General features: G+C 42.3%; 1 protein-coding gene across 3 annotated transcripts in view; it reads right to left on the bottom strand.

Annotated features, from left to right (window-relative positions):
• The window catches only part of PRICKLE1 (prickle planar cell polarity protein 1), a 65226-nt gene that overhangs the window by 9856 nt on the left and 30928 nt on the right, over positions 1-24442 (bottom strand). Inside the window, exon 1 of one of the 3 annotated variants that reach the window (XM_083699168.1) lies at positions 6725-7350. The exons of 1 other annotated variant lie outside the window; for it this stretch is intronic. The gene's annotated coding sequence lies outside the window, so the exon portion shown is untranslated. Of the gene's footprint in view, positions 1-6720; positions 7351-24442 lie in introns of those variants that run through there. One more of the 3 variants, XM_083699169.1, reaches the window with a different exon arrangement.

Raw genomic sequence — 24442 nt, 5'->3', positions numbered from 1 at the left:
AGTAAGTTTAATTTTATTCAGCACATTGCTGGTAGCAAAAATAATTTGACATTTAGGCCACACTAGTTACCTTCATGAAACTGCTTTTCAAGCTGGTAAGACTAATATCCATTTTACTGAGCTGATCAAAACCCCATTTTTTAAACTCATTGTGGCACAGTGTCAAGTTTCATTACAGAGTTTAAGCACATGGAAAATATTAATCAGTTCTAAAACAAAAATTTACATAAGTAACCTAGGCTGAGTTCAACTGGACTTGTTACTCCAGGAAAGTGTGTGTTAGGAATGCAGTCTCAAAAAAAGAAAGTGCTAATTAATACTTTAATTTATATACTGAAGATCAGCTTTGCCATTTTATTGATGTATTATACAGTAACCGGAAAGGAGCCATTCCAAGAACATAGAGCACAACGATGGTTCAAAATATCATGAAATATACAGGCATTCATTTGGATCCCAAAGATGAACTTGCAATCATATATATTATCCATAGTTGGGCAACTTTTACATTTTGCCCAAGAGTTTTCTAAGAGTAAACGGAAGCAAAACCCAAATCATACTCTGCTTGTGTATGCTGAAGCAAGAGAACTCAAAGACAGTTACAAGCACTGGAAATAACTTTGGAGGTCAACTCCATGCTCCACAGTAACTCAACAATACAGCCTCTGCTTAAAAGCCACCAATGAAGAAGGAGACCACCATCTCAAGAGGCTCTTACTGATTGGGGAAAGCTTCCTATGTTAAACCAAAATTTGGTTTCTATCCATGAAAGTAAAGGTAAAGGGACCCCTGACCATTAGGTCCAGTTGTGGCCAACTCTGGGGTTGCGGCGCTCATCTCCCTTTATTGGCCGAGAAAGCCGGCGTACAGCTTCCGGGTCATGTGGCCAGCATGACTAAGCCGCTTCTGGTGAACCAGAGCAGCGCACAGAAACGCTGTTTACCTTCCCGCCAGAGTGATACCTATTTATCTACTTGCATTTTGACATGCTTTCAAACTGCTAGGTTGGCAGGAGCAGGGACCAAGCAACGGGAGGTCACCCAGTTGCAGGGATTCGAAACGCCGACCTTCCGATCGGCAAACCCTAGGCTCTGTGGTTTAACTTACAGCTTTTACAGAAAAAGACTGCAAGACAGCCCTTCGGATATCAGGAAACAGTTATGTCTCCCATTAGTCTTTTCCAAGCATGCTTGTCTCTTTCAGCCATTCCTCCTGAGACTTGCATTTCCAGAGTTCTTACCAATATGGGTTTTGCCAGTTTCCTCCTTAAAATACAGTAGCCAGAACTGGCCACCCCACATGAAGCTTGACCAGTAAGTGCATAATAGAACAGAACTATGACTTTTCTTTTTGCAGTCTAGACACTTGCAATCTAGACATTATGTTTCTATTTAACATCCAAAGACTGCATTAGCTTCAGTACTATACAGAGCTTACCAATTACAGCACTTAACGAACCAAACATTACTTTCCTGCTGCTCAGTTTCTTTGACCCAATCCACAATTTCAAAAACAGCACTTTAATAATTCTATGTTGTTTTTTCTTCACTAGGAAGCTTAACTGCACTGTGCTGGAAATTTCTTCTGCACAGTTTTCAACCATTCTCTATCAATTAATGAGGGGGGGGAGAAACACTGGATTTTATAATTTTCTAAGGAGAGAAAAATTCTTATGGATGAAGTGCAAGGCCTTACCTTACTATCAATGTGGCCACTGTTTTTGGTGACTGCCCATTCCTTTACTCCAGTGCTTTTTTTGGGGGGGGGGGTTCGCAGGGGTAAGCATACCCCTAAACATTTTGTGATTATTTTTTTTGTACTTTTGTCCATTTGCTATATTAATTTTCCCGATTTGATCTATAAAATAGTGATTTTCTTGATTCAAAATGAGAGTACTCCCAAACACTTTTTTAGGGGGGTGGGGAAGCACTGCTTCAACTCTACATATTACAGTGGTACCTCGGGTTACATACGCTTCAGGTTACAGACTCCGCTAACCCCGAAATAGTGCTTCAGGGTAAGAACTTTGCTTCAGGATGAGAACAGAAATCGTGCTCCAGAGGCGCGGCGGCAGCAGGAGGCCCCTTTAGCTAAAGTGGTGCTTCAGGTTAAGAACAGTTTCAGGTTAAGTACGGACCTCTGGAACGAATTAAGTACTTAACCCGAGGTACCACTGTATCTCTCTAGTATTTCCATTCTATAGCTTTCCCAGGGGTCTTCACTTTTCCCCAAACCCACAGCTGGGCTTTCCTGTTAGCACATGCTCTTGACAGCTACTGATTTGTTGTTGTTTTCCTGTGACTAATTTTTAACTTTTTCTGGACAAGAACACATATTTTGGCCAGCATTGCCATTCCGCTAGGTTAGACAGTCCCAATGTAAAAGACTGAGAACTTGCTCAGCCTCCTTCACCAATCTTGTTCAATAAGCCACATTAAATAAGAGAATATTTGAAAAAAGTAAAAGCCTGCTTTTAAGCCACTAAAAGAAAGTGCCACATGAACCGGCCCATTCACAATTTCCACATTTGGAAGCCGTCCTTTGGGTACCCCCACGTTCTGCAGTGAGGAAACCGGGAACTGAGCAAAGGGCCTAACCTTTGGAATGCTCTTCTGAGGTAGCTTAGCTTGCCTGGAATCCACCATCATATATTGCGTTCCCAGCATCAGGATCTCTCCATTTCTCTTAACTTTTATAAACAGGGGTAGAGAACATAAAGGCCATCCAGGTGGTTGCTGACTTCAATTTCCATCAGTTCCAGCCACCATGGAATAATAGGAGCTGCAGTCCAGCAGCATTTGGGGGACCCCAGACTCCCACCCAGTTATAAATGATGGTTAAGTTAATTTTAGGCTGCATTGCAACCCTCAGATTTTACTATTATGTTTGTTTTAACTGTGTTGCCTTTTGTTTTGATAGACATTATTGTATTTATCTATTTATATGAGTTTGAGTATATACATATAAAAGGGTGGGAGAAAAATAATTTAACAAAATAAATATAGTCTTAAGAGTATCTTCGTCTGCACTGGAGGAACTGAAGGCTAATGTATAAAATTGCTTATTAAAATGTGTTTTTTTAAAAAGAAAAAACCAACTTTGCACACATTCCAGGTACTGTTTCTGCTTAAGCAGCAACAATGCTGTTAATTTTAAATCAAGTTTTAGAACTAACTATATTCATTAAAAAACTTAAAAAACCTGTACACTATTTAATATATGAGTGAAGAACAGGCTGAAAGTTTTTATGATTGAAGTTCTCAGCTCATGATACCATTGTAGATTGTGTTAAACATCTACATAGAAGAAAATACTATGTGACATCTTCCTGCTCTGTTCTGCAGAACATGAATGACCTTAAGTGCCACCTCTGTATAAGTGCTGACTAACTACTAAAGCTTACAAAGAGAATCCTTGTACTGGTGAATGAGCAATTATTAACCATGTAATTAGATTAAAGGGTAATTTGATTATGACGTTTAGATATACACCAGTGTAAATTTCACCTATTGTCATTTAATAAAAAGCTGTTCTAAAGGCAGAACTCTTTGCATAAAAGCTACCAGAGACACCCAGTTTCTAAAAGATAGATGTATCCTTGTTCTCTGGGCAACAGTTGAAGCCATGTGTGAAACTAGCCCTTATGTTAAGATTTCCAGCTCCCAGAGTATGTATGCTCTGTGCTCACCTCTGACCAGATCCTAAGAGGTCACAATTCATAAGGCCAGTTACACAAACATCCTTCCCTGCCCCCTGCTGTTTAACTCTGTCCTGCAGGGCAAATTGTTTAACAACTTTTTGTTAAACTGCTTGTTAACAAGGCTATGGGGAATTCAAGATGCATATCACACCCCTAGCTCACAGTACACTGCAACTATAACCCAAAGGGTCAGAACTTGAGGTTAAAAAGCAGGTGTCTTTGTTGCTGTTCTAATGTGCATGTTATTAAGAGAGCAAGGAGTGGCAATATTACCAAAGCTGGATATTAACATACATATATTTCAAGTGCAAGAGGAAGGGGTGATAGGGAACCAGACTTATTAAATTATATATTGAAATAATTCACACCTTAGTAACACTTGAGAAACAAAACAAAAAATAGCAAAAGATATCTTAGATGTTGATTAAAATATTTCAGTTTCTCTTTATCTTCAGATATCACAATACACATTATATTTGTCCCTCTAAATCTCTATAGGCATGATCCAATGTGCCACTGGAATAGATTCAATGGCATAATTCTATATATGTGTCTACTCAGAAGTAAGTCCCATTGAGGTCAATGGGATTTACTCCCAGGAAAAGACCCACAGGAAAGAAATGAGATTTTAGAAATGCTTGGCTGTATCTTACAGAGGAAAAGCACTGACATATTAATTAGGATGGAAACACACAAAAGGCTTTGTCTCAATGGAAATTAAGCTCAACAAAACAGTTCAGGGTAGGAAAGCAATATCCCAAAGAAGTAGTTTTTCCTCTAACTTTTTAAAATATCCCTATTGATATATGCTTTACATTTCTCTTTAAACAGCCACCATAGGAAACAGCGGCCAGATTTTACTCCAGTGTAAATATATACTCAGGTTTCACTCCCATCACCTGTTGGCTCTTGAACACCATACTTCTTTGTTAAAACTTACCACTCTAACTTTTGGGAGGGAAATCATTTACAAAGAAAACTGTTCAAGGAAGTAGTAAAGTAAGCAGTAGATTTGCATATAAATTAGCCCAGATTCTTTAAAAAATAAAAATAAAAGCCAACATGTGGGGCTTTATTTGGAGTGGGGAGAGAATGCTTTAACTTCACTTTAAAGGGGAATCTTATTTGTGTCTACTAAGAAGACCCAATGGGGGCCTTACTCCCAAAAGTCCACAGGATGCAGTCTGTACAAACTACTTGAGTCAGGAATAGTCTCTCTGAAGTGTTTAAGACTCCCTCTACCAAACCTTACTTATGAATGGCTTCCTCTTTTTTTTTTTTTAATGGCTTGAAGATTTTGGCTTTAAACTTGGAAGATCTTTGCTACAATTTGTTCAAAGCTGCCTGCCTTTTTAAAAAAAATAGTCATTTCCAGCAGGCAGGTCTGATGAATTAAAGATCCTCCATCTGTAGCATGTCTACAGGAGCAAGAGGAGAGAAATCGACACAACAAAAATGCTCAGGGCTCTGGGGCAGAAATGTCAGGATGCCCTTCTTCTTCAGAGGTGCAGGCAAAAAAAGAGAAAAGGTGCTTAAGAAGTAAATTACTTCTGTGTGACATTTCTATCCCAACTTTCTGCCACAATGGAATGCAATGAACTTTTAAATGTTGATTAATGAAAACGGATTCAGATAGGTAGCTGTGTTGGTCTGACGCAGTCAAAATAAATTATATATAATTGTCCAGTAGCACCTTAAAGGGACGTGGGTGGCGCTGTGGGTTAAACCACAGAGCCTAGGGTTTGCCGAGCTCCCGTTGCTCGGTCCCTGCTCCTGCCAACCTAGCAGTTCGAAAGCATGTCAAAGTGCAAGTAGATAAACAGTTACCGCTCCAGCGGGAAGGTAAACGGTGTTTCTGTGTGGTTCGCCAGAAGTGGCTTAGTCATGCTGGCCACATGAGCCAGAAGCTGTACGCCGGCTCCCTCGGCCAGTAAAGCAAGATGAGCGCCGCAATCCCAGAGTCGGTCATGACCGGACCTAATGGTCAGGGGTCCCTTTACCTTTAGCACCTTAAAGACCAACTAAGTTTGTTCTGGGTAGAAGCTTTCATGTACATGTACACTTCTTCAGGCACACTGAAACCGAAGTCACCAATGACTCCTCACGACCAATGGTAAACCCATATATACCCATCTCCTACTACCCTTCTGAGAAAAACCCCACCATATATGAGGGTCTAGTGACTTCTGTTTCAATGTATCTGAAGAAGTGTGCATGCACACGAAATATTATACCCAGAACAAACTTAGTTGCTCTGTAAGGTGCTACTGGACAATTTATTTATTTATAATGTAAACAATAAGCCTCTTGTTAAAAAAGGAGAGGGCACAGAAGCAGAAGCCCCCCCCCCCCCAAAGGCACCTTCATTACAAAAGAGCAAAAAAAACCCCAAGCACTTATCTCTGTTTGGGACCCAGACAACATAGATGGGTGGCTTTACTTATAAAGCTGGAACTTGTGAATGGGGAACTTGTGCGGGGCGCAGAAGAAGGGAGATGCACTCCAAAACCCGAAGTAGCCCAGGCTTCCTCAGGATAGGGAAATTCGCCCCCTTTTTCGGTGAGGCAGGAGGCTGCCCTTCCTACGCCAACTGCTTTGCCTCCCCCCCCCCTTCACTCCGCGCTCCCCGCGCGCGCTCCTCCTTCGCTCCCCTGGGCTCGCCAAGGACTGCAGCGCGGGACTCCTCGCGACCAATGAAAAGCGCGCGCAGTCTCCGCAAGCCCGAAGCACCGCCGCAAACGCCACAGGCAGGGCGCGCTGCTCTGCGGCCCCGGCGGGGCGGAGGGCTTCACCCGCTCGCGTGCGCAACGCCTCAGGGGAGCCGAAAAAGCATAAACAATAATAATAAAAAGGAAGGGGAGAGCGTTTTTTTTGGGGGGGGGGCTCCCCCCTCTCATACTCCCCCCCCCCGATTCCCGCACCCACCCCCTCTAAGCTACCATCGCTCTAAAACGGGTGGCCATTGCACCCCCTCACACGAAGCACCGCAGTCAACGCACACGGCGCGCAGGCAGGCATACCTACCAAGGGAGGAGGGGGGTGGCTCGTCTCTCCACTGCATCGGAAGCGGCCGCCTCCACGCGGAAAAAAACTTCCCGGAGGAAGAAGCCTCCCTGCTGTCCCTCTTCGACAGCGCTTCCAGTCAGCCCCTTCCTCTCCGGCTCCCTATGCGCCCCCGCAGCTCCTGCCCATTTCTTCGCGAGACCGGAGTCCGCGGCGGGCTTCGCTCCTCCCCGACGTCCCCCCACCCCTCACAGCCGCCCACCCCCTTCGCCGCCGAGCAATCCTCTCAAAGGGGCCTTGGCAAATCCCGCCGAAGGAGCGTCTTCAGTCAGTCGCCTCCACACGCGCACACAAAATCATTCCTCAAGGGGGTTTTACTCAAGAGCAGGACACGCAGTTGAATGGGGCGGGAAACGGCGCTCTTTAACGCCAAGTTCAGCTCTTTCACTGTGAAGAAGCGAAGGAAATTCCTTCACTTTCTGCTGTCAAGTCTTTGCCCACTTGGAAGATCAATTGCCCCGGCTGAGAGGGAGACGGGTCCATTGCATTTCCTCAGGGAGGAGACACTCAATTTCCTCTCTCAGGCAACCGAGTCCGAGGCAGGATATTTTCAGACACAGGAGGCAGCTCACATCCTGAGGGTGGGGACGTGCTGGAGAAAAGTGGCGGTTTTTCTATGGTGTTCATGTTAAGTTTTCAGTCTATGTCACCCTAACTCCACCCTCCATTGTGCCTAAAAGCCCTCCTGGCTACATATCTGAGCTGACCCCTGTGCAGTTTCTAATTCCTTAAGCGCCAGTCAACGCTCCCAATCAATCACTGGTGACCCAGTATGAACTACAAGTGGCCATAAAAGCTGGGGAGAGGAGCAGCCAGTCAGTCCTGAAACACATGGGTGCGTAAAACCAAAAAGATGGGAGGCGTCATCAATTTCCCCTTTCTTCCCAGGCACTCCCTTCATCATCGCACAACAAGGAAGTCAGCAAGAGGATGCCACTGGGTCAGAAATTAACAAGCATATGGCTATTCTGAGAAGGGAAGCATTTCCATATGAATTGCCTAAGCATTCCCTACCATGTAAGCCAAGGAAGGTTAGGTACTTCTGGAAGGAAAAGCATTGCTCCCCACCAGACAACAAAAAGCAACAATGGCTTGGGACTTCCATGTTTGTCCGCTTCTCAACTCTGTGCATTGGCCATGGGCCTTACAGCAAGGTTCAAGATCTCCCCTAATTCAAAATGTATCAGCACATCCCATTACAAGCCTGGATTTACGTGTTAAAACTATACCGCCTAATAATTATACACCTTGGGGTAGAAATATAGGAGCATGCCACACTGCTTCTTCAGGTCTCTATGAACCTTTGATCCCTTTAACAATTATAGTCAAAAGCGATTAAGTAATTCTCTTTCAAAGCTCAAGTATTAGCCTCACAACCAATTTGTGAAGTCACAAAATCCTCAGTTTGTGGGCAGGTGGCATAAGCAGCTTACTGCACGACTCCAGGAACCCAGGTATTTCATTTTAGCCCTGTTTTTCCCCCATTAACTTCGGTAGAACTAAACTCTAGTGTAGCCAAATAGCCTGGTTTAGCTGGGCTGCAGATAGAACTCTGGTGCTTGCTTGTGTTTAACACAGACAGCTTACTTGTATTTAATAGGAGGAATCCTATTCCTTGATCAGTGCTGCTGATCAATAGGATTCAGTGATGGCAGGCCCCTTCTGCACCTGTACTCTGAAGCAGCCAGCAGAATGTCTCAAAATGGGACACGGGTGGCAGCAGGGCTAGCGATGGTCCAAGTTATGTAAACTGACACAGTCTGGGCCCCTGTGCTGTGCCGGTCTAGAGCTGCCATAGCAAAATAGGTGCAAGCACTATGCGACCACCTTCTGCCCGATCCAGTGGTGAATCTGCCATGCCATGCTCCCTCTGCCCCAGTCTGGATTGCTGCCTTAAACATTACACTGGCCTTTGCCGTATTAAGATACTTAATAGCACAGTCTTTTGCATGTCTACTCAGAAACACTGAACTTATGGAGTTCAGTGGGACTTTCAAGTGTGTATAGGCTTTCAATCTATACTTCAGTGCCTACAACGGGTATGAATAAATGTAGTGTAGGGCATCTGTAAAGACAACAAGGAAAGGAAGGTGGAGGGTTATAGTTCCTGAAAAAACAGGCATATTAGTTTGCTGCAGCAAGTTGTCAAAGGTTTATATCAGGGGTGAGGAAACTGTGGCCTTCCAAATGTCGCCAGTGATTAATTTGTATTACTGCTGAACAAGCCTCTGCAACATCTGAACCTATAAACTACTGATTGTGAAATGACTGAACTACCTACAATATTGGAGTTTAAACATATGTTATCTAAGAACTTGGGTGCAAAAGCTGTCTAAACAAACATTTCCATTCAGCCGAACAACAGACCTCATTGTAAGCTTCAGTGTAACATTGCACACTTAGCAGCGAAGAGTTTAGTAAAGCTTAACAGCTCAGAAGTAGAATTGGGTTTCCAGTGCCAAGTAACAGGGACACCGGCGAAGAATGTTGGTATTTGAGCACAGATAGCTGAAGGTTAAGTTTGTAAGTGCAACAGCTAGCAAGACTTGGCCCTGGTCAGACAACAGTATTTATAATTCAGACATGCTTGGCCAACAGCCAGCACTGAATCAACTTGATGAACTTTCAAAACGGGATGAACTAATGACACGGCTGCTCCTTCTTTGTACATTTTAAAGTGGAAACTTTTTTTCCAGCTCTCATTTTAGATATGATTTTTCAGGCTTCAACAGCCTTCAACAACTAGCCTGCTATTCACTCTAGGAACACTGCAGCATAACTCTACTAGGTATGCCTGAGACATTCAATCTTTACCAATTCCAGTATAGAAGTGGATCCACAATAATTTGTGCACTGGAACATAGCTGCCTTATTTCGCATTTCTATACACAGTGCAACAATTTTCAGGTCCCCAACTTCATAACAGTGATTTTTAATTGACACTCTTGTGAGATAATATATGTTCAAATGTATATGTTTAGATGGTTTTCAGTGCAGTTTTTTAAAAAATAAAAAAATAAATACAGATACACATGCAGATTTATCCACCCTAAACTCTGCTCAAATAAGATCCAATTTATTTATTTTTCAGTTTAGCCTCTTGTTTGTTTGTTGGTCAGAAACTGAAACATTTTCTTGAATTCAGTTAATCTGCATTGTTCTTTAAATGATACCTTGTGTCACACGCAACTTAAAATTGTGCACAGCAAAAAAATTATCACTTGGGGGAGAATGAGACAAACAGATCCTGCCAGAGGAGAAGATAACAGAGCTCGCAGGCATATCTCTCTGATGATTAATCACTCCCAATACCTGCATGATGGCAACTATTTAGCCGTATTATTCCCTGAGATCTCCAATTTACTTACATAAAAGAATTATTACCCCCCCAAAAAAGAAGTGTTAACACCTGAAGGTGAATACTTTCCCCAACCTTCCATTTCATCTGTAGCTGCAACATTTCAGTCCAAGATGCAGCATATTTTTAAAAAAGCATTTTAAAACAATATATATATTTAAACTTAAAAGAATCCCAAACATCTTGTAAAAGCTGTTCATGTTTGGTATTCAAGAAGTTTGTGGATAATGGTCTTGATACATACTATTAAAAAAAACATCTTTGGGACACCAAATTTCTTACAGGGAATATGAAGTAATTTCTCAACTTCAAATTCCCTGTAAGAATGAATTATCAAGAGTATGTAGTGTACAACACATGTTGCAGCATTATCCGTAAGACAAACTAATCCCAAATGTGACTGACCACACACATTTACATTATGTGGCTATGTTTTATATACAGGTGAATTACTTTTTTATTCCTTTCAAGGATGGAGTTTATGTACCTTAAACAAGAATGAATAGCTATTTAAAACAATTCATGTAAAAATCAGGCATAGGCAAACTCGGCCCTCCAGATGTTTTGGGACTACAACTCCCATCATCCCTAGCTAACAGGACCAGTGGTCAGGGATGATGGGAATTGTAGTCTCAAAACATCTGGAGGGCAGAGTTTGCCTATGCCTGATCTAAATCCACACATGAAACATTATTTGGGTGCGGGGGAAGTCTATTTTAATTAAATGTGAAGGGTTTTTTGTTGTTTGTTTTTTGTAACAAAGAACACCAAGCTAATTGTAACTCAAAGCAACAGCACAGCTATCCCTCTGGAAATTGTTAAAATGGAAAGATAATGGAAGGAAACAATGATGGACTCAGGGCTGGTCTTTGCATATGATTCATTCAGGTGACTGATCCCAGGGCAGGACACCATTTTCTTGCTTCCAGTCATTAATTTAAAAAGTGACAGCAGGTAGTCAGAAGGGAATGTTTTGTTTGAGGCATATTAAAAAATGGCTACTATGTACAAGGAACTGGGGTCTGCTTAAATCTATTCCATGTACAATGGCACTACAATTTTACAGCCTGCTATTTTGGGTGGGATGAAGAAGTCTGCAGAAACTTCTTACAAGATTCAAAATTTGAATGAGGCAAATTTATCCACAGGATGCTAAGAGGAGTTAATCATGTCTCAAATGCATTGTTATTGCCAAGGGTGAATCCATTCTTTTTGGGTTTGTTTTGTTTTTCTCCATTCTTAAAAGGAAAAGGTTGCGCGTCACAAGGTCCATCAAGGCCTAGGCTTACTTCAGTGAGGTAGTTTAGCTGTCCCAGAGTTGGCAGCTCAGCAGAATGAATTCTGTTTTAACAAGCTCCACCCATTCCTCCTCCTCAATCCTTGGAGCCTTCATCAATAAAGATAAAACTGTTTGCCTCATAAATTATCCAAGAAGAGTATCATGAAGTAAACTACTGGTAGATGACATTTGTCAGGCAGAACAGATTTAAGAGCACATAGAAAGACTGTTGTTACAAGCAACATTAAGCCAAATTCCATGCAGCTTGGCAAGCACTCCCCTCTTACAAAATTAATTGCTGCTTATGCTATATTACACCTATTTATAAAATTTGATCTATATGAAGCCCATTTCTACGCAGAATCCCCACCTCAAGGTCTCTCTTAGCAATTGTGATTCCAGTGTGATAACACTGGGGCAGAACCCAACCCCTATAATGTCCTGTTTGTTGCTATTATTGCCAGGTTCCAAGTAAAGTAGGAGGCTAATACAGGAGTTTGTGGCACAGTAGCAACTACAACATATTGCAGCCCACACTCGTCTTGTTTGAATTATTTGGAACAAGTTGCTGATGGAAGAGCTCTCCCACATTTGCGGCAAAAAGAGTAGTCAGCTAATTGAGCTCAAGAACCTGGGGGGAAGGGAAGCATTTTGATCAGACAGGGAACATTTCTTCCTTGTGGGTAAGCTTCTGGGTGCAACATCCCAGGAGAGAAACGCAAAGCACAGTTGGAGAAACAGATGTTACTCTTACTTTGCACATTAATCTACATTCCACCCATACAAATGTCAGAGGGTTTCTGCTTCGAAAATGTGCCCGTTCTCCACCCAGGTAAGCAAAAAGGGAATTGCCACAGTTCAGGGGCACTATCATCTAGATAGGCAAAAGCAGTTGAGGGTTTGGAGTGCAGGACGCAGCCTGGGAAGAGTCCCCAAGAGCCAGACAGAGATGCCTCTATTCCAGAGGTTCCTCATGTAGATATTATCGCCCGGAATTGTGGCAAAATAGAGGCAACGTTCTAGATGACAGGAGAAAAAATGTGCACTAGAACTCTTAAAAGGGACTTCCAAGTTTTTTGTTGTTCTTAAAGAGTGTTGGAAAGAAACATGAGCAGCTCCAACTGGAAAAGCATTTTCTCACCCAGAAAACATGACAAAATCCGGCTCATCGGTACGGTTTTGCTCCCAGAAGTATCGCTATACATTAAGTTCCCTTGAAACATCAATAGTGATGTCCATGCCTCTTAAGAGAAAGATAATATAGTCGCACCTTGGTTTTCGAACGGCATAGTTCTCGAATGTTTTGACTCTTGAATGCCACAATGAGTGTTCTGGTTTGCGAACTATTTTTGGCAGCCGAACATCCGACATGGCTTCCACAGCTTTTGATTGGCTGCAGGAGCTTCCTGCAGCCTTCCTTCGAAAAAGTTTGCTGATCCCTGTACTATGTCATCTTTCTTCCCTTTAGATTGAAAGCTCCTCCTGTTTTGTGTGCATAGCTGTCAACTTTTCCCTTTTTTTAAGGGAAATTTCCTTATTCCGAATAGGATTCCTCACAAGAAAAGGGAAAAGTTGAGAGCTATGGTTTGGGGGTTGATTTTTATTTTTTAAATTTTCTTACTTCCCTTACTCTGTTAAGTGCCGTGTACATTGATGGTGCTTTAATACATTAAACTGATGGCTTGCTGCTCACCATGATTCTCTTTCTATCTTACATTAGAAGGATGATTTAATCATGTTTCAACTAATGATTTAATGGGACACCATTACTCTCTAGTTTGTGCAGCACTATGAAGGAACAGCTAGCATCTTTGCCGCTGAGGGCAAGAATTCCTCTTTCGTCTGTCTTTGCATTGTTAATTTTAAAATGACAATGGAATGAGAGTTTATACATACATGCATTGTGTTTTTATATACTGTATGTTGGAATCCACCCAGAGTGGCTGGGGTAACCCAGTCAGATGGGTGGGGTACAAAATAACAATAATAATGGCTACTAGTAGTAGTACCACTGCTGCTGCTGCTACTACTACTACTACTAGTAGTAGTCTTCATAGTTGTATTAATGTTACTTTTGGTTCTGGCTGCTGAAGCACATCCAGGTCACTGAGGAGACTCTCTTGTCTCTCAGTACATGGCAAAGACTTGGAATAAACATTGTATAAACATCCTTATCTAGACTAATCACTCCACTATTAGACATATACCTTCAGGCTAGAGGATCTCTCTCTTGATAACAATCAGCCTACATCACTGATGACCAGTTTAAACATCACATACACATTATCCAGGTGCAAATTGTGTATTGCAGGTCACTTCCTAAGGGATGACTGGACACCCTGGGGTGAAATAGCTACACTTGTAAACAAGTTTTAGCATTGCTGTTTTGTTTTAAAACTTGTTTTCAATGACAATGGAAATGCTTTGATTGTGGGACATGTCACATGCTGCTGCTAAGTTTAAGACATTCTTTTGAAAAAGATGGTGAAGTTGTTGCCTTAGTGGGTTATCATAGGAAAAGATGTTTTGGATTGGCATTCCAAAGTGCTGTGAAACAAATCTGCATATGCAGGGAGTACAGAACACTAGACAGCAAAAATAAAAAGTTCTGGCCCAAATTCTCATTCAGTTCTAGTAATCCGCATAAAGTAACTACTAACTTTTGCTTAGGCTTGTTTTTCCACACTGCTTTTTGTATCGATTCTGACCTGAAGCAAAGTACTGTAGTGAACTACCAAATTGTTCTGGCACAAATTTCTCAAAATTAGGCGCAGGAAATAAAGTTGGAAGATGGTAATGTATTACATGGGTTTTAGGTCCAGTGAAGAGTAAACCAAATTAACAAGCTGAAAACTGTAAAGATAACCACAATGCACCATAAAAATTATAAATGTTAATACAGCATGTAAATACTTGCGGAAATGAAACCTGAATAGTCACTTTGAACAAATATTTTTCAAATATATTTATTTTCAATCTTCACACTTCTACCCTTTTATAATAAAGGGAAAGAACTACCATAGACAAATTATTTCTTCTTCTTCTTGGGGGATTTTATTTGCCTTCCAATATTCAGCAAACACCAGCTAAAAAGGCCACAGGATATATATTCCCATTCTTTTTACAGCAACTTTTCTGTGTATGTACACAAACAGGAGACGATGCAACTTTAGCTGTGGCCCTATAAACCCATTTATTCTTCTCCTCCCAACAGTTTGCTCTAGGACACATCATTAAACAAAGTTCCTACATCTGGTCCACATCTGCAACATACAGAATTGTAGTTTCCATCATCACATGTAATCGCTTAGCAGTAATATACTTCCTGGTAATTAATTTAATAATTCCCTTTAACTCAGCGCATTGCAAGGGTGTGTGTGGGGTGTATACTGTATTTCCAGATCTTGACAAAATATTGACTTGTGACCTTGTTCTTTGAATTTAATCCAAATTCATAACTTGGTTTGCAGGGAGCCCTTAAGACAGTTTCCCATTTCAGATGTCATGGGAAACTGTGGCTTAAGAAAACAAAAACCACCTCACTAAAAGCTGAGCATAAAAGGGGAGAAAAGGGTCTCTGTATTTCCCTTCAGCTTGTGCCCTGTGCTCAGTGTCAAGGAATATGAACAACTCTTATTAAACAAGGAGAGGGGAGGCACTGGGCAGGGATACTGAAACTTCCCATTCCCTGAAAGTGTGTATCCATTGAATGAGCTTAACAGGGAGATAAATAAAAACAATGATCTGTTATAAATAGCGGTCTATGAAATTTTTTCTACATGGAAAAAGATTGAACCCAGATATCAAGGTGATTAAAAGTCACTGCCATTTAAGTTTCTTTTTAAAATGGCTCAGTCCATTCTGCTCTTTTCAAGGGGGGGGGGGGCATCTACTACCAATCTCCGACTAGCTATTATATTTACACTCTGCCTGTTTGAAATCTTAACTCACATATTTGGTAAAGCGGCAGTTCTAAATGCAAACTTTGAACATAGAGCTATTATGCCAGAGTAGTCACATACATGCTATTCGTAGAGTAGTCACATACATGCTATTCGTAGGACTTGGCTGAAATACCTTCAGTCTGTTTCTTAATCAGGTTAGTTGAACACAGGAAGCTGCCATTTTCTGGCCCATCTAGCACAATGCTGTCTACAACAACGGACGAGTCTCTCTCAGCCCTACCTGGAGATGCCAGGGACTGTTTCCATGCAAAGCAAGCACGTGTTCTCCCCATGGAACTACAACCCTTCAAGGTGAAGAATAAATGCCATTCAGAAAACATGCTCTGCGCTGTTGATCGATGGAAGCCTCTTGCGGCTGCTTCTTGTTGATGATGTGCTGCCACTTCCCTCTTGCTTCTTTTCACTAGTCTCACCTTGAAGCTTTGCTGGTGCTCCTTCAAATACCTTGTTGCTGCCCACTCACTTCTCCCTACTCTTTTCACAGCGCAACACACAAACACCAGATTGGCAGGTGGGTGTGTGGGAAGTGGTTGGAGGAGCACTAGCAACACTTTCAACTGGTTGCCAAATTCCCTTTGGACTCTCAGCTGCTGTTAAAGTTATTATTATAGGACAGGAAGCAGGAAGTGCCCTTCCCACAATGGAACAGCTGGTGGTGCTGGTTTTTTTGCCCCCCCCCCCCCAGGGCAGGACCCACTGAAACTGCAGGTCTGTTTATGGCTGGTTGAGTGCTAACAACACTCACTCCCTACTATCAAACTCAAATCAAACCGAGACACACATAGAATCACTGAATTGTAGAGTGGGGAGGGACTCTGGGGGGTCATCTGGTCCGGCCCCCTGCAATCCAGGTAGCTTTTGCCCAATGTGGGGCTTGAAGCCATGAACCTGAGATTAAGAGTCTCATGCTTTACTGACTGAGCTATTCCAGCTCATTAAAAAAAACACTTATTGGACCGAACCACTTGTAAGGTTCAGTCGGAATAATGGATTTAAACTCGGGTGATATCCAGCCACAAAAATATATTGTATTGCAGAGAGAATAGAAAAGGGGTGTCAGTTATACTAAGATAACAGTTATAAGCCATCTTGGCCCCATGCTGAGCAGAAATTTCCAAAAAGCGTCACACACAAAATACTTTTCCTCGAACTTTTTCATACATGATTGCTAAGTAACTATATTATGTTTAAGGTGAGTTTCGCGGGTATCATAGGTATAAGGTTGTGAAGAAATCCAAGAAAGAGTCTACCAACAGAAAAATCTGAAAGCTAAACTTGAGTTCCACCTTAACAGGGATATGACCAACTTTCTGCTTGTCAATTTAGCTTACATAGCTGTCTGGATCCTGTTATGAGTAAAGAACAGTTATTCACTCACATCTTTCCTGGGGGGTTTCTTTCCTTGAAGTTTCCATAACAGGAGGAGGTCATTTGTCGGGAACTGCGGGAAAAAGTCTGAACTCAAACCTTTATTTCCAAAACATTCATGCTGTCTGTTGCTGGGACGTGTTTTACTGCTGTAGTTCAAAAAGAGTCTGAACTGAAGGCTACAGGATTAAGTGCACTTATATTCTGCCTTCCTTCTATCATAGAGCTTGAGGCAGCACACATGGGAGTTCCCAAGCAGTCTCCCATCCAGGCCCTAACCACACCCATACATGTGTGTAAGGGAGCTGCAACACAACCATGCCCTGGTAAGTGAAGCATGGGCTTTGAGCCAATTGGATTTTTCCAAAATTCAAGGCAAGCAAAACACAATTGCTAAAAAACAGAACTGCCATCTATCCAGAGCCAAATTCTAAGAAATACACAATTGTGCCAACAAGCTGACATTTATTCTATCATGAGCTAAAGGTAAAGGGACCCCTGGCCATTAGGTCCAGTCGTGGCCGACTCTGAGTTTGCGGCGCTCATCTCACTTTATTGGCCGAGGGAGCTGGCGTACAGCTTCTGGGTCATGTGGCCAGCATAACTAAGCCGCTTTTGGTGGACCAGAGCAGCGCACGGAAACGCTGTTTACCTTCCTGCTGGAGCAGTACCTATTTGCACTTTGACGTGCTTTCAAACTGCTAGGTTGGCAGGAGCAGGGACCGAGCAACGGGAGCTCACTCCGTCGCGGGGATTCGGACCGCTGACCTTCTGATCGGCAAGCCCTAGGCTCTGTGGTTTAACCCACAGCGCTACCTGCGTCCCTAGTACATGAGCTACTCAGTGGTAAATCCATAACACTCTTCCTAGTTAGTTACATCTTCTTTTCCCTCACTAATCAGCAAGAGAGCTTCCTCCATGCTTACTTGGTCAGATGTGAGAGTTATCAAAGGTGGTAGCCAACCAAGATGTACTTCAAGTAGCCTAAATGTAATTAATGGACCTAAAGTAGTTGTGAGCAGGGAGAACTCTGGGTACAACTCCAGAAACTTATTTTCTTGCATTACCACTTCACCTCATATTTATGCCAAATAAACAACAGGCTGGATGCAGACTAACAGTGCAATACAACTCTACACAAAAGTAAGCCCCAAGTTCAATGAGTCATACTCCCAGGTAAAGGAGTTGCAGCAGAACACAAATTCCATTAAAATCAATGTGACAGGTTAGCCATGTTTTATTTTTCTCAATCAGACTAAGTTAGTCTGGATCCGGGGAGTCCAGGTTTACATGGGTGTCAATGAATAAGACTCCACATGATAAGAAGGATGCAGGTGGGCAATTGTAGCAGCTCCTACACCACTATCTGCTCTCCCTTCCCACTCCAAAAGTGACTAGCAACTTCTTGGATGCAAAAGCAGCAGCGATGAACAAGGAAGTTGTTGTTCGGTGCACAATATTACCAGCACAGAAGCATCAAAGCCTGGTTGAAATTCTGTTATCTTAGTCTCTTCTCCAAACCAGACAGACTATATTCAGTGTTACTCAAGGTCAGATGGCCTATTCTTGGATGTCAATTTCTGTTACCTCCTACAGAGAGACCTTTAATCCACTGTTGTGTAGGCTGCAGTGACGCTATTGTTGGTTGTGCACCAGTCAAAAAACATTAATCATTTGTTTTCCTTACTCTTTCAAAACAATCTTTGGATTGAAACCCTAGTTGTTTAGTATTTCTACAAGGATGGCTATGATCCTGAGCACACTCTTATGTGGTTTTAACAATATTAACTTCCAAATAAATGCTAAAGGTATCTCAGTATTCCATTTGATATGAGCAGACAAGAACACTACCCTTACTCTTTGTAAAATATATAGCTGATGGAGCTATAAGGACCAAAGGTATGATTCAGTATAAGACAACTTTCTATGTTCCCATCCACAACCATTTCAAAATCTGAGAAACATTTTTCTTACCTGTACAAAAGCGAGGCAGTAGTCATGTCCGATACCTAGAATTGATCCCTAGATTCAACAAGCACATTCCGACTTCTCACACATTTACCTATTATATTATTGGGGGTGGGATATGTTCCCCTGCTTCCATGCACAGCAGCAGTTTGCTGTTTTCAAAAACTGACGCTCTTTCCAAAAAAATAAGAATAAATGAGTGCTGATACAGTAGTTTAATTCTACTAAACTGCTTCCAGGCACAGACCATATTTCTTCCCATATTATATACTTATAGTTCAGTATAATTAAATTAATGCATCATTCTCATTTTGAGCCACTTCCAATTTTTTTAAGCAACATGTTTTTCAATTTCCTCAAAGCTAGTCATTCCAAAGGCACCCAGCCCCTAATCTGAAATTTTATATATTTCTTAAGTCCTCCCAATTATCCTCTATCAGAACAACGCCCTTTTGAGTAAGTTGAAACAAGATTCAGATTATTAGCTCAGGGAACATTTCCCAAGGCTACACTGGAATGTGTTAAGATGAGGGGGGGGGAGGAGTTCTGTCATATGCAGTGACAGCCGTCTCAAAGGCAGGGCACTCCTGGATAAATTGGCATGCATAGCTTAGGGTTCATCTCCTCCTCTAAGCTTAATCTTGAAAGGGTGACTGGAAAAGATAAAGAAAATAACCTGAAGCAAGAGACATAGAAGCTCTCACCAGTACAGAGAACCACTGCCTTATGCCAGGCCAAAACAGTTGTCCTCTTAATTCTAAGCCCAGTGTTGTCCACTCTTGATTGACAGTGGCTCCCCAGAGCCTCTGGCAGGTCTTTACCCATCATCCACTAACTGATTTAACTGGAAATATGTCAGGGATTGAATCTAGGGCATTACAAATGAAAAGCATGTGCTGTACACACCGAGCTATGGTCCTTGGCCAAGAAACTGAGGCTTCTGTTCCAATAGAAAACCAATGGGGTGTGGCGGAATTACAAGAGGCTGGAGCCAATAATTGCTTGGGAAACTCCAACCAATATGTTCCATTTAGTCCCTCACCATAATGTAATCTACTTCTTTGGGCGCCCTGGTCCTTCCTCCTCCAGAATCTCTCTGTTGTGCCCACTCTAATGGCACAAAACCTCTCCTGCGCCAAGACTGTGTGGGGAAGTTCTTCACTTCATTTCCAGCTCCTTCCAGGTCCTCCACAGACACACACCTGAGATTCCTCCTCCTTAGGAAGGAAGCAACTGCTGTCATGGTAGACAAGGGAGAGCAGGGAGGAGCCTTGGAGTGTTGCTGCTGAAAGAATGGAACTTCTTGTTCCAAGAACTCTTGATTAGGGAGAATGAGAACCGACATGCGTGTGTTGGAATCGCTCTCATGTTCCACCGTCTAATGTCAAGTGAATAGCTGAGCATGCAGATGACACTCCTGGTTAGGGAATGCATCAGCTGCTACATCAGTTATACCAGGGATGTCTAACCAGTCGAAGCGATCTAGCGGTCGATTGCAGGGTGTCTGTGGTCGCTCATGGAATCCTGATTGATCGCCCCAAATGAACAACCAAAAAAAGGGGGGTCAATCCAATGGGTAGATCACTGCCAGTTTATTTATAGTGGGAGTAGATCACTGTCTCTTGGAAGCTGGACGTGCCTAAGCTATACCATTACAGAGGATGCTAAGCCATTCCTCTCTCAATGGCAGCTACCTCTGCTAAGGATGACAGGAGGAGAGATGGACGCAACTCCTCCTCCAGATATCCCTTGTAACTGAGCATTCATCATGATTTGTTGTCACACTTTCAACACCATTGGCTCCTTCCAAGGTTTCAGGTTTGTTTGCAATAGGCACATGTCTTGTAGTAGTTTCCTGCTAAAATCCTGTAACTTTTCATACCACAAATGTTCCATAGGTTTTGTTTGTTTGTTTGTTTGTTTGTTTGTGTTTGTTTGGTCAGACTTTCATTGTGCTTATAGTTCAAGGGTGCCTCTCCAGACGGCAATTATGTGGCAAACTGGGGAAGCTTAGCAGAACTGTTGCTAAAGCAGAATAATGTGTGGATGCTCCAGTATAAAACAGCTCAGGACTGCAACATCTCAAAGGACCACCTCTCCCCATATGAACAGACCTTGCAATCATCACCATGAGAGGTCCAGAGGGAAGCAACATAAGGAGGAGTGTTTGGCACAGTAAAAATGCATCTCTAGCAGAGGGATTGCAGATCTGTGGGCCCTCCAGATATTGTTGGACTACAACTCTCAACATTTCCTACCACTGACCATCCTGGTTAGGGCTGATCAGGGCTTGAGATCCAAAAACATTTGGAGGATCAAAGACTCCCCCATCCCTCCCCTGGGACAAAGGGACCCTCCTCCAGAAAGCCTATCTACTCTCACTGAGATTTGCACTAACCTTGCACTACCAAGACAGGATTGAGGTAAGAATCATTTCCATTGTCCTACTTGCTCTGAACAAACTCCAAGGATCATAAGGAAGTGGCAGATCCCAAAGATGTATATTTTGTTATCTGCATCCCAGCAGAGGTGAGAGAAAAACACTTATTTAGCAACCAGACTGAACTTTTAAATGCTGAACACACCAAACAATAAAAGTTTAGGCATTTTTATCACATCACTTGCCGCTTATCTGAAGCATTCTTCCCAGTTAGTTCAAAGGGTCAATTTCACACCAGGATACCAGTATTTATCAGCCTACTCTCCACCAGGGGCCTCATAATCGTAAAGAGAAGTGTTGCCTTCAACTGCTATGACAATGGCACAATCAAACAGGCACTTCAAAAGATATAGCGTTGAATTGACCACAGTCTTCATGTTAAATTCCAAGAGGCTTTCTTCATGAAGAAATCTGAACACACCCTTCAGGACTATATATAGAAGAATGTGAAAAGTCAAAGTCACAAAGCTGTGTCAAATTGGATGCAAGTAACCTATCTATATATACACCCTGCCATTGGTATATAGAGTAGTGAAATGCAAAATGAGTATTAGCATCTAAAGATGATAGTGATTAGCAGTCAATAGGTCCTCTGTTTTGCACATTAAAAGTCCATTGTCTTACTACTAGTAAACACCTCTGGGCACGGCAGCAGGTAGAAAGAAAAAATACAACACCCCCAAGCCAGATCTTGCCCACCTGCACAAGTAAACTTTTAGTTATGTAGAAATAACCCAAATAAAACTTTTAGTTATGCAAAAATAGTAGAAGACACACAGAGCCACCCACCAGCTATAACCAAGCTCACCCAGCCTTGTCACCTCACCCTCTCCCCATGTGATCACAGTAACAAAATCACCCACACATCTTATAAACTTTAAATATGCAGCATCTCAGCATGTGAACAGATCCAGTCACGCTAACAGGCAATGCAGGTAAACTGCCCCCAGGTGTTCATAAAAGGATGCTTTGCTGCTGCTTTGTAGATCAGGACCATGCCCTCTCCACCCCTAAAAAATCAAATCATGACACCCCCTTCCCCATTGTAACTGCTGCAGTAAACATCCCTTGATCTCTCCAAAGTTGGAAACTTAACAGTGATGCAAAGCATCTATAAAAAGTAAGTGCCAGAGCTTGGCTATTTCACTGCCTGTTTACTTGCTTTGTTTGAACAGGAGGCTCCTGTTTGTTTGCTTCAGAGCCTAAGCGCCAGGAAGAATGCCACTCTGCTCCCTTTTTCTTAACCACTCCCTGATTTTCCAACTTTAGCTCAAACGCTAACAGACAAATAGCATTATGCACATGACATGTTCCTTCTCCCAGAAACATGAATTAGGAAAACCACAATGGGTAGATTGGGTCTTAAATTCTTCTCAACTCAGTTAAAAAAAAAATTCATTATCGTCATAATCACATTTGTATTGGGTTTTGTTTTTTTTTAATCTGGCCTGGAATTTGGTAAATTTATATATAGTAATAAAGCTTGCCAGTGCTCTACTCTTAAGTACTTTACTTTTTGGCCTTTTTAGGGTTTTGGAACTGAAACAGAAGGAGGCTGGAAAACATATGCCCTGCTGTATTATGACAAATAGTTTTACATCTGGACAAAGTGCTTTTACATCTGCAGCATCAAAGCTAAAGCATCTATAAGGTACTATTGAACATAAATTGTTTGGGTTGAGATCTGGTAGCAGAGACAAGACCCCAAAAATGGAGGCATATAATCTAAACTCTCTTCAGCCACAGTCAGCCAATGATACATGGTAGTGAGGGTTGTAGTTTGAACAGCATCTGAGGGGACACAGGTTGCCCATTGTCATTGTTCACCTTGATCTCCATGGAGGAAAGGTGAAATATAAGTTTACTCAGTGATTCAAATATAGGTCACTCAATGCAGGTAGCAGTGTTCCAAGATTTTAGGACCATGTAACAGATCATACCAACTGTTTGGGCATAGGCATTTTTTGTCATAATAAACCATCCTTTCCGTCTAATGACTGTCTAGCCCTTTCTGGACATGCTTGTATTGCTTTTCTGATGTGTGGCCAAGAAAAAGGTAGACAACCCATTTGTTTCACTTGGTCTCGATTGGGAGCAAGAACCATCCAAGCAGATTTATATAGTACCTTAAGCAGAGCAATTCATTCTGAAAATCTTAGGTTCCCACATGGAACAAATTTACCACGTGGATGTTGGAATAAATGGCAGTAGAAACAAAAGAACTTAAAGAACACAATCTTTCGGCATTAAAATATTCAAGATGTAATTAAAGTGTTCCACAGGAAACGTTTGCCACAGCCCTAATTGCCCAGTTAAACCTGTTTTTGCACACTTACAGGCAGTCCAGTAGAAGAACGCTGCAGATGGCAGAGGTTTAAAACTGGCAACTGGTAATATTTTACATACACAACTCAAAATTACTATGGTTAGGTCCCTTATAAGAGTCAGTGGTGAGTGAGACAGTCACCTGTTTGTCAGATATAGACTTACCTTATTTCCTCAAAATGAGAAAATAAGTTGGACAATATTCAAGGGTGGGGTCTGGGCCAACTTGTTCAGCACTACGGAGGTAAAAAAGAGGTAAAGGACCCCTGGACGTTTAAGTCCAGTCAAAGGTGACTATGGGGGCGCTCATCTCGCTTTCAGGCCGAGCGAGCCGGTATTTGTCCACAGACAGCTTTCTGGGTCGTGTGGCCAGAATGACTAAATCGCCTCTGGCACAACAGAACACAGTGACGGAAACCAGAGCACACAGAAACACTGTTTACCTTCCCATCGGAGTGGTACCTATTTCTCTACTTGCACTGGTTTGCTTTCGAACTGCTAGGTTGGCAGGAGCTGGGACAGAGCAAAGGGAGCTCACCCAGTCTCAGGGATTCGAAGTGTTGACCTTCTGATCGGCAAGCCCTTAGAGGCTCAGTGGTTTAGACCACAGCGCCACCCACGTCCCTACAGAGGACCTGTGAATAGTTACACAACACACTGTCCTGGTGTGGCATGAAAAATCCCAGAGAGATAAGATGGAGAACCTATCACCTGCATTGAAGATTCATGGTGACCAAAAAACAGTAGATTTCAAAATATGTAGTTTAGATATGTACATTTAGTTTTGTTTGTGGGGGTTTTAAATAGCGATTGCTGGGAAGCGGGCAAAGGGAAGGCTCGATCAGGACTGGAACAAATAGGAAGGTGGGATTTAACTCTTCTTCCCACACTGTGGTCCTAATGAAAATTCAGCCCCACCCTGCAATATTTAGCATAGAAGAAGAGCAGCTGTTGGTCCAGAGGAGAGCTTCCCTTC

This window comes from Podarcis gaigeae (assembly GCF_964106915.1).
Source record: "Podarcis gaigeae genome assembly, chromosome: 10".
NCBI classification, from domain to species: Eukaryota; Metazoa; Chordata; class Lepidosauria; order Squamata; family Lacertidae; genus Podarcis; species Podarcis gaigeae.
Note: the sequence above shows the minus strand (reverse complement) of the source record. Positions and strands in the feature narration are given on the sequence as shown.